General features: G+C 42.6%; 2 long non-coding RNA genes across 2 annotated transcripts in view; one reads left to right on the forward strand and one right to left on the reverse strand.

Annotated features, from left to right (window-relative positions):
• Window positions 1-4707, forward strand: part of LOC104859274 — a 5396-nt gene extending 689 nt beyond the window's left edge. The window contains exons 2-3 of the long non-coding RNA XR_779324.2: window positions 2855-2987; window positions 4634-4707. This is a non-coding gene — a long non-coding RNA (uncharacterized LOC104859274). The remainder of the gene's footprint in view (window positions 1-2854; window positions 2988-4633) is intronic.
• LOC104859275 overlaps window positions 323-10086 on the reverse strand; it is a 30858-nt gene continuing 21094 nt past the window's right edge. The window contains exon 3 of the long non-coding RNA XR_004515518.1: window positions 323-400. This is a non-coding gene — a long non-coding RNA (uncharacterized LOC104859275). The remainder of the gene's footprint in view (window positions 401-10086) is intronic.

The following is a 10086-nucleotide window of genomic DNA, read 5'->3' on the forward strand; positions in this document are numbered from 1 at the left end:
TAAGCAGATCACAATCCCAAACTTTTTTTTTTTTTTTTTTTTTTTGCTAATTCTCAGCCTTTAGAAGTAGGAGAGCTTGAGGAAGCAGGTGTGAGTCACAGCTGCTAGCTCATTCAAGCCTTTGGAGGAGAAATCCAGGAGAGTAAAAAGTAGGCAACCAATCATGGCACTTACGTTGGGTGAGCAGGGGCTCTCCGCTGGGACTGCTGTATGCATTTATGTTTAGTATCCCGCTGGGTCTTCAGAGTCACTCTTTGGTTGCTCTTGCTTCTACTAGTCAGAGGCTGAGCTAGGAGCATCTCAAGTTCGAATCCAGGCTTGGCAATTTGGTTAGACCAGTCTCAACGTAAAGTAAAAAGGGCTGTAAATGTAGCTCAGCACCCCCTGGGTTCAATCCTCACTACAAAAAAAAGAAATTGCACTTTGAAGCTACTGTTTGCCCACTGCACAGCTGCAAAATGTGATACTCTTGGAGGTTACAGAAACTGCCTTATGGGAAGAACTAGAATGAGCTTTATATCCATCTGTGGAATGACTGAATGAATTGATCGATTAAGAATGCCCCGTGGGAATGAAAATCACCAAAATGATCAAGGTTCATAAAGTGCCAGAGTATTGGCAAAATACTTTCAGTATTTCGAATCTCATCTGATGATTTGGTAAGGATGACATTTTTCTCCTTCTACAGATGAGAAAACAGATGGGGAGGCTGAGAAGTGAGGTAATAGGGGAGATGTTACCAAGTATGTTATATGCTTGTACAAATGTACCAAAATGAACCCCATATCATGTATGACCAATGTGCACTAATAAAAGAGTGAAGAAAAAGAATGAAGGAAACAGATATCTCAAAACAGGAAGTTGATTCACCCATGATCAATCCTGGGGTTTAAACCCTAAGCTCACCATGGTTCCCACTGAAGGCTTCTGGCCTAGGACCAGAAAGACAGCCTAAGAGTTGAAAGGAGAGGCCCTCACATGGATGAACACAGTCATAACTCGCAGAGGTCTCTCTGCATTCCCATAATTATAATTCTTGCGATTTTTCCCTTATCCCTATTAATTTGCATATGAGATTTTCCTTTTTACAAAGTGGGTTTTTTAAAAGCTCTGGTGGACAACAGGGAAGGGAAAGCATAGGAGTCTTGAGCAAGGGAAAGGCTTTGCCACTGTGACTGTGACTACAAGAATCAGGAGGGGAGACGCCAGCAGCTCCCCTGGGGTTTGAGTTAGAAGAGAGGAAACACAGGGAAACAGGAATGGACCTGAAAGGTAGCACTGGAGACCTGCCTGGTCCCTGCCACTGGGGATGTTACCATGGCAGTGAGGTCCCTGGGAATGCAGGCAGTCCAGCCAGACTCCCTGCCCAGCCTCCAGCTGCCACCCCACAAAGCCAACCCCTCGCTTGGAAAGATTGTGTGGAAGCCATTATGATACTGCAGTTCCTTGCTGACTGTGCCATTGAGAGCACCAGGCAGATCCCTTGAGCCAGACTTTCTTCGAATGGAAGAACTAGAGGACTTGCTACCATGGCAACACAGTTCCCCTGCCCATTTATATCATCCTTGAGCTGGGGGAGATCCCCGGAGGAAGTGGTTCCCCACACTTCACCAAGGAAGGGAAATCGCCAAGGACACACAGATGGAGAGGAGCCTTAGGGAATGTTCCCTTCGGCCTGAAATGGCTGCTGGAGTTTCCATGGTAACCAGATTCCTTGCCCACCAAACCATGAAGGAGGGAGAGCTGAAGGGCTGCTGGGGAGCCAGCCTGTGCCAGCCTGGCTCCTGCTTTCTCTCCAGCAGGCTCGGTGGCAGCAGGTCTGCCTTAGGTCCCAGGCATCCCCATTCCTGAGCTATCTGGACAGACTGCTGACAAGCATCCATAAAAGGACAGGGCTAATGCAGTGTCCCAGAGTAAAAAGAACTAGCTAAGAGGATAGGCGAAGGGTTGCTTTCATGGCAACAGTAACTCTGTCACTGGGAAATATTTGAATTGCATGGGTCAAAAATGCCCTCATTTTTGTCTCTGTTCTTGAGTTCCTGGGTAAAACCTTTAACTAACAGTAATATACCTCATATTCAAATAGGTGGGTTTTACCTTTTGTGGGAAAAAGGAGTAGAAAGGGGAGCTGGAGTAGCTACAGGAGAAAACATCCCATTCTTCTAATACGCTCAAGTTTTAATACCCAAGTTAAATTATTAAAATGTAGACAAAACTATGAAACAAATGAACAATAAATAGGAATAGAACTATGCTAGAAGTCAGAGGCAGGAAGGAGTTCAAGAGTCTCAATGCAGCCAAGTGTGGCAGCGCAGACCTAAAATCCCAGCTACTCAAGAGCCTGAAGCAGGAGGATCATGAATTCAAGGTCAGCCTGGGCAATGTAATGAGACCCTGTCTCAAAATTTCTGAAAAGTTCCAAAGCTGTTGACAATAAGAAATAGGTGACTTGGGCTGGGGATTTAGCTCAGCAGTTTGGTGGCCTGCCTTGTGAGCACAAAGACCCGAGTTCAATTCCTGGTACCAAAAAAAAAAAAAAAAAAAGAAATAGGTGACTCAGGTAAAGCACAGTGTTTGGAACCAGAGATCACCTGGTCCAACTCCATTCATTATCATATTCCATTAGTCAAATCCAGAGACTAGTATGAGTGGAAGGTGAATAAAACACATTGATGTGTGCCGTATTGGTCTATTTGGTTATATTTCCTCTGCTTAGTTGGTTTTAGTTCCCACCTGGGTTCGGAAAAACATTACTTGACACGGGATGGGGGTGGGTAGTAAATTAAACCAGCTGCATTGATGAGAAGGAATTGAATTTATTTTACTGTCACTTTACTGCCTGAAAATGCCACAGACCTGTGCTACAGAGACTTGAGCACAAGATCTCAGCTAGCTGCAGATGCCTCCCTGTGTTCCTGGATGGTTACAGACACAGATGACATTTACTGTGGGCTTCGTATGTATCAGACATGGCACTACGGGCTTGTGTAAGTTATCTCTTTGTGTCCTGTGACACCCAGGGAAATAGGTCTTAATATCCCTAGAACACACTTAAGGGCACTGAGGCTAGAAAAGATAAGTCATTCTCTGCCTAGGGTCACCTGGAACCTGAGAGTAAAATGCTTGGCCTCCCATCAGTGCTGGTACTGTGCTCCATGCTTCCAGATGGTACTGTACACGGAAGCTTCCTGCCTTACTGCTGGGTCTCGATTGACTGGAATAGGATTATACAAATGAAATGGAACGAACTGTTAATAATTTTCTCCTCACATTTTTTATTTAGTCGCAAATCCTCCACTGTTACCATGGCCTGCTTTGCAGCTTTAGGCTGTCCTCAGCTCCCCTTCTGCCGCTATGTGGCTTGCTTCTATGATCTGATTTATCCTGAAATCCCACAATCATTCAATGATTTATATTTCATTTCAATACATAGGGAGTGCCTAGCCAGAAATGTACAAAGTTAGTTTGATTTTACCTGCTGTGAGAAGAAGTCTAAAGGAAGGTTTCTGTGTCAAATTTCTGTCACTGTGACAAAATACCTGAGAAAAAACAACCTAAGGAAGGGATATTTAATGTTGGTTTGTGGCTTCAGAGGTTTCAGTCCATGGTTCCTTGGTCTCATCACTTTGAGCCTAAGGCAAGGCCAAGTGTCATGGTGGAGAGAATGTGTGTGTGTTTGTTTAATATTTATATTTGTCTCTTCAGAAAATATGGTACAGATAAAAAGACACCAACATTTACTAGCCCTGTTATTTTGTGGGATTTTTTAACCTTAATTGTTCAAAATTTTCCTGATTTTTTTTTTTTATGGTCAGAATTACTACTTCAATAGCTGCCCCCCCCCAAAGAATTCTAAAATACAAAGCAAAGTAGTAAATGAAGCTGGCTACAACAGTTCACTGTCCAACTGTCCTCCCTCCCCTCACTCTCCTTGAACGAGGCTGAGCCCAGCTGGGGCTGCCATTATTTTCCTGAAAAATACAACAGCTTCTCTGCCTGGATGCTCTGACACACGTTCCTGCCTTTAGAATCTATAAAAGAAAGACCACTGGAGACTTGCGTGGAAACATTAAGACTTAATGTACACTCTCCTAAATAAAGCCATTGCCTCTTCAAAGGAGGAGAAAGGCTGTGTCCCTCTGAAGTACTTATCTCTAGCACATTTCATTTCTAACACAACATAACTAGATTGTCAGCAGAAGAACTTAGGAAAAAGCCTCACCAATAAGGAATCTGTCCTATGACAGGGTCAGTGGAGGAAAGATCAAGGAAGCTGTGTGGGAGGGACATGGCAGACCAGGGCACAACTGACAGAAAATAGACCCAGTATGTGGACTGCTTTCCTCACCATCATGGGGGGCATCGCACACCTTGTGACACTGCTTTTTGTTCTTTTTTTTCTCATTGAGTTTATTGGTACATTTTAGCTATACAGTACAGTTACATTCATCTTTGGGATCTTGTACCTTTACATGACAGGTCTTGGTTCTCATTTTTTCCCCTTATCCTGCCCTCCCTTCACCTCCTCCTCCCTTCCCTTCCTTTCTGTTCTTGATTATCTCCCATACATGAAAATGCCTTGCAGAAAAATGTCTACTAACGTGCCATATTTCCTTTTCCTCCATTTCTCTAGGTCAGCAATGTCAATGTAAACAGAAGCCAGAAAATTTCTTAAAACATTTTTTGATGAGTTCCCCCCCCACACACACTTTGTCTTTCCCATTATTTTCTGTGTAGCTCAGAAGAAAAATAAAATAACTTATCAAAATTCTTTTCCAGTTGATTCTATTTTATTTTTCCTCTCCTTTTTCAAAAAATCTAGCTTTCCCAGTTGGCATTATTTCCTTAACAAACTAAAAATAGTTGTTGTGTCAATATTAGTAGGAACCAAGATAAAAATATGCTCAATCCATTTTGTTAATTTATTCACAGGCATAAAGAAACACTCAGAGAGGTTCATCACTGTCATGAGAAAATCGTAAAATGGATCTTCTCGAAGGCAACATTTATTAAAAGCTACCATGCATTTAATCATCTCCCCAAAATTTGAAGGGGCCAGATTTAATTTAGTCAACTGAAAAACTTATGATGCAACCCAGGAGAACCCAAAAAAGTTACAGAGAGAGAACACAGTAAGAAATTAGACTTTCCAGGCCAGCCCACAGAAAGTCATAAGAGGAGATGGTAGGAAATTCCTTGGTCTTGAAGTCCCAGGACAGGTACATTGTTATCACTTGGGCTAGTGTTGTGATTGATCTAATCAGTTATCTTTCCTGGTATAATAAAAATGAGATTGCCCCAGAGTTATTAGAGACTCAAATCCTAAAGATTAGCTATATCTAGAAGACACCTCTGAGAAGCAATCATTCCTTAAGGATTCTAAATACCAGCAACAACAGTACTTACAATAGGGGCCGGGGATTTAGCTCAATGGTGCTACCACCTGCTTGCAAACGCAAGGACCTGAGTTCAATCCCGGTACAAAAAAAAAAAAAAAAAAAAAGATACAACAAGTAATATCGAAGTATCAACCCAGGATTTAAACCAGGGACTATACCAACAATAATAAAAGAAATAAAAAGACATTTAAACAAATCACAATCTTCAAGCTTGCCAAAGGCGAATTCTGGGGGAAACAAAGTGGAAAAGTCTGATAATCAACCACCTGGACAATCTGAACTGATAGAACAGGAAGTCAAAAAAAAAAAAAAAACACCAGGTGAATGAAGCTTTAAAAATAATCAAAACATAAATAATTTCCCAGATAAAAAAATGATTATAAACTCTATAAGAGAAACAGATAAAAAATAGATGAGTTCAGGACCACGATGAAAGCCATGAATTCAGCACAGGAAAGGAATGCAAACCATGAAGGCCCAACATAAGAAAAAAATGGAATCCATGAAGCAGATTCAAACTGATATCCAGGAGGTTAAAAATTCTATTAAAAGTATACATAGCAGACTAACCCCATCTGAAGACAGAATATCAGATATAGAAGACAGGATGGTGGTCAGTGACCATAAAATGAGAGATCTCTTAAAAATAGTAAGGGACCATGAGAAATCATTCCAACAGCTCATAGAATAGAAGAATAATATAAGAAGGACAATGTAAGATTAATAGGATACCAAGAGAAAGCAGGAGAAAGCCCAGATGACATTTAAAAAACATGTTCACATAAGTAATAGAAGAAAACTTCCCAAACAGAGCAAAAGAACTTGACATACACATAAGTGAGGCATACAGAATTCCAACTAGTTATAATAAAGTAAATGTACACCTAGACATATAATAATCAAGATTCTGGAAACCCAACAGAAGTACAAAATACTACAAGCAGTAAGAGAAAAGAAACAAATTACATGCAAAGGAAAGCCCATTAGAATCATAACAGACTTTTCAACACAAACTCTTAAGTAGAGCCTGGAGTGAGGCATTTCAAGCTTTAAAAGAAAACAACCTCCAATCTAGGCTGATGTAACCTGCAAAACTGTCTTTCAAAATTGATGGAGAAATAAGATACTTCCATGACAAAGAATACCTGAGAAACTCCATCAATACCAAACCAGCACTCCAAACAATTTTGAAAAATATCCTAAAAAAGACAATGAAGGTCACAACTCCATGAGGCCCAGCAGAGACAATCCAATAGGCAAGAATTTAACTGGAGGGGAGAAAAAAATAAAAAAGAACCAACAACAGGAAAATAACGTGACAATGATAAGTCAATACATATCAGTAATAACCATCAATGTCAATGGCCTTAATTCACCAGTTAAAAGAAATAGACTGGCAGAATGGATTAAGAAGCAAAATCCAACAAGATGCTCTAACAAATCCTCAGTAGCACAGGAACTAGCACAAAGAATCGACAATTGGAATTTCATCTTTTTAAAAGAAAGTCATCATGCCAGAGAAATCACAAGCAGAGCTAAGAGACAACCCACAATGTGGGAGAAAATTTTACCAGCTGCTCCTCAGATGCAGGTCTACTATCTAGAATATATAAAAAATGAAAAAATAAATCAGACCTCCCAAATATAAAGACACAATTCAAAAATGGGCATCTGAAATGAATAGACATTTCTCAAAAATAAAAAAGTAAAAGCAGAAGATAAACATATGAAAAAATGTTCCACATCACTGGTCATTCGAGAGATGCAGATGAAAACACTGAGATTCCACCTCACCCCACAAAGAATGGCTGATGTAAAGAAATCAACCAATAACAAATGCTGGTGGAGTCATTGGGAGATAGAAACCCTTCTCCATTGTTGGTGGGAGTGCAGACTGGTGCAACCACTGTGGAAATCAATACAGAGATACCTCACAGAACTAGGATTAGAGGTTCCATTTGGCCCAGCTATTTCTCTGCTGGGTATCTTCCCAAAATAATTAGAATCATATCACAGCAATATATGTTCACCCATGATTATAATGGCACAGTTTTTGATAGCTAAAATTTGGAGACAGCCCAATTGCCCATCAACTGGATACTGGATAAAGAAGATATGTTTTTTGAAAATATAAAACAGAGTACTACTCAGCCATAAAGAATGAGAAACTGGAGATATTTATAGCTAAATGGATGCACATCGAGGCCATAGTCTTAAGTGAAATTAATAAGACACATGTGTAAATAGCAAATTGTTTCTCTGGTGTGAAAATCCAAAAGTGTAAATAAGGATCAAAATGTATAATTGATATTGTGTAACAGGAAGAAAAGAGTAGAGGAAGTGGGAGGGGTAGGGGAAACGGAAAAAGGGAAAAGAAAAAATATGTGAAAAGGAAAAACATGGAAGTAATGTCTTTGTAAAGAGGGAAGGGTGGAGGGGGTAAAGGGGGGCTGGGGAATGGGGAAAAATAAGAACCAAGATAAGTCATGTAAAGGTACAAGATCCCAATCATGACTGTAACTATATTGTATACCTAAATTATACCAACAAACTTAATAAAGATAAAAAATAATAAAGGTTACATAAGTACAGCAAGGAATTTGGGAACCTATGCCCCCAAACTAGGTTTGGGGAGTGTGCCTTCACTGAGTTGCAGAACTCATGCCTTACATGTAGTATAAATCATTTCTAGGTCCTGACAGAGCTTTTAAAGGTATAGATAAACTCCCACCAGCTCTTCTGGAGAGACCCTTACCCTAGACAGGCTGCTAATCATAACGGCTAGCTGGAGCCCAGGTGTATGGAGGAGGGACAACAGAAAGCGCAGGACTGTGTCTTTGGTAAGAGAAACAGACAGAGTCTGGAGGATATTTATAAGGTAACAGATTCACAGGTACCAAAATAATACAAAGGCCAAACTACATCTAAATTATACAACTGTAAGAAACTACCCATCCTTTCCAGAGTCTCACAAAACCATTTATTTCAGAAAAAAGTCTAAAAATATTCCAGTTCTACAGAAGATGTCTGGAAAAGTCCTTCATTAGATTTGGGATTCAGATGATGCCAGGGTGCAGAAGAGAGAAAGACGCAGAGATCTGTGGGGTCGATCAGGTATGGCCATATGGAGGAAGTAATTGTTGGGAACATACAGGCCGGAGGAGATGAAAGCCCATGTGAATGTCTGCAGCCAGCATGGGCGGGAACAGCCACATACAGCACGAGTCACTTCACCATACACTGGGGAGCAGCCGTCCTGGCCGGAACTCAGGCATGGCCTTGAGATCCCTCAGCTCCGGGTCCGTAGAGGTACCAGAGATTGTTCTGGATACTACTGAATTTCCTTTTGGAATCAGAGTCTGCCCTGTGCCAAGAATCCAGGGTCTCTCCGATGTCCATTTGCTCAGGAGAGAGAACTGCACCCTGGAGACTCCTGGGATTTGAGTATTTGGTCAATGGACCTCAATTTTTAAATTCATGTTTGGGCAAGAGTTAAGTTTGTCAAAAAGGTGCGGATCGGTGTTTGGAATACAAAATGAATGATTTAGCAATGCAATAAAAGATCACAAAGGGGGCAGAAAGGAAAGCACCCTGAGTGATAAGAGATTGAAATAGAGTAATAGGATTTAGTGTACTTTTTAAATGGAAGACAAGAAATTAGAAATGAAAGATAGACTTTTCTAATCCTTTCTACTCAAACATACCCCAGAGACATAAGAACATGATGTATTCTGTCATAATGACCAGGAAAAGCAAATACCCATAGGCTAACTCTGAGTAAAGGCAAACCCCAGCCCTGTGCGAGACGGGAAAGAGGGAAGGGAGGATGGCCGTGGTGTACCAGCACTGAGCACGCTAACCCGAGGGCTGCGGATCCATGGGAGACGCAAAGATGGTGACGACGCGGCTCCTGTCCAGTGCGCCCCAGACCAGGCCGAGATATAAGTAAATGTAGTCCTGACAGCCCGACGCCAAGGATGACAGCCAGCATTCGGGAGAGCAGCAACCTATGCAAACGCACTGCAGGGCCGTGGCTCTTGGCGATGCCCAGCCGGCCAAGTCATTGTGAGGATTCTCAATTAAAGACATGAGCGCACAACCTCTGTGGGCCTCCCTGCCACCCTGCAGCGCACAGTCGAGGACTTCGGATCGCCGAAGGCATTTCAGAATCTTAAGCAAGGTGTGCAGACCAGGGGAGAGGCCTCCGGCTCGAACCCTCTCTGGATTCGAACTGTGGCTCGGTGCGCGGGAAGCGTGTGACCTCGGGAGGGCTTCTTGGCTTGTCCGTGCCTTCATCATCTGATCTATAAAACGGGTGCGGTATCACTGAGGATCAAGGGAGCGGCACTCGACGCATTTACACAGCAAGCTCTGCTTCTAAAGGCCCCTGGCTGGGAGGTCTTTGTCATTCCTCACCAACCAGCACTCCGGAGGAGGGTGCGCGGGAAGATTGCGGAGGGGTCAAGGGGAGCAGGCGAGGGGAGTGGAGCGAGAGCAGAGACTGAGAGCTCTGCTTCCCGCGCTGTGCTGGCCGGGACCTGCCACGAAGGCGGCTCAGGGCTGCGCCAAGCTCCTCGTAACCCGCACCGTGTGAGATCGCAAGAACGGTGCCCAGCCGACACCACGCTCGCCGGCAGGGACCAGGCCGCAGAGGGCAGGCGCCGGCGTCCTCGACCCCGCGCCGAGG

Source organism: Fukomys damarensis, unplaced genomic scaffold (genome assembly GCF_012274545.1).
Source record: "Fukomys damarensis isolate Sample0158 unplaced genomic scaffold, DMR_v1.0_HiC HiC_scaffold_37, whole genome shotgun sequence".
Taxonomy (NCBI): Eukaryota; Metazoa; Chordata; class Mammalia; order Rodentia; family Bathyergidae; genus Fukomys; species Fukomys damarensis.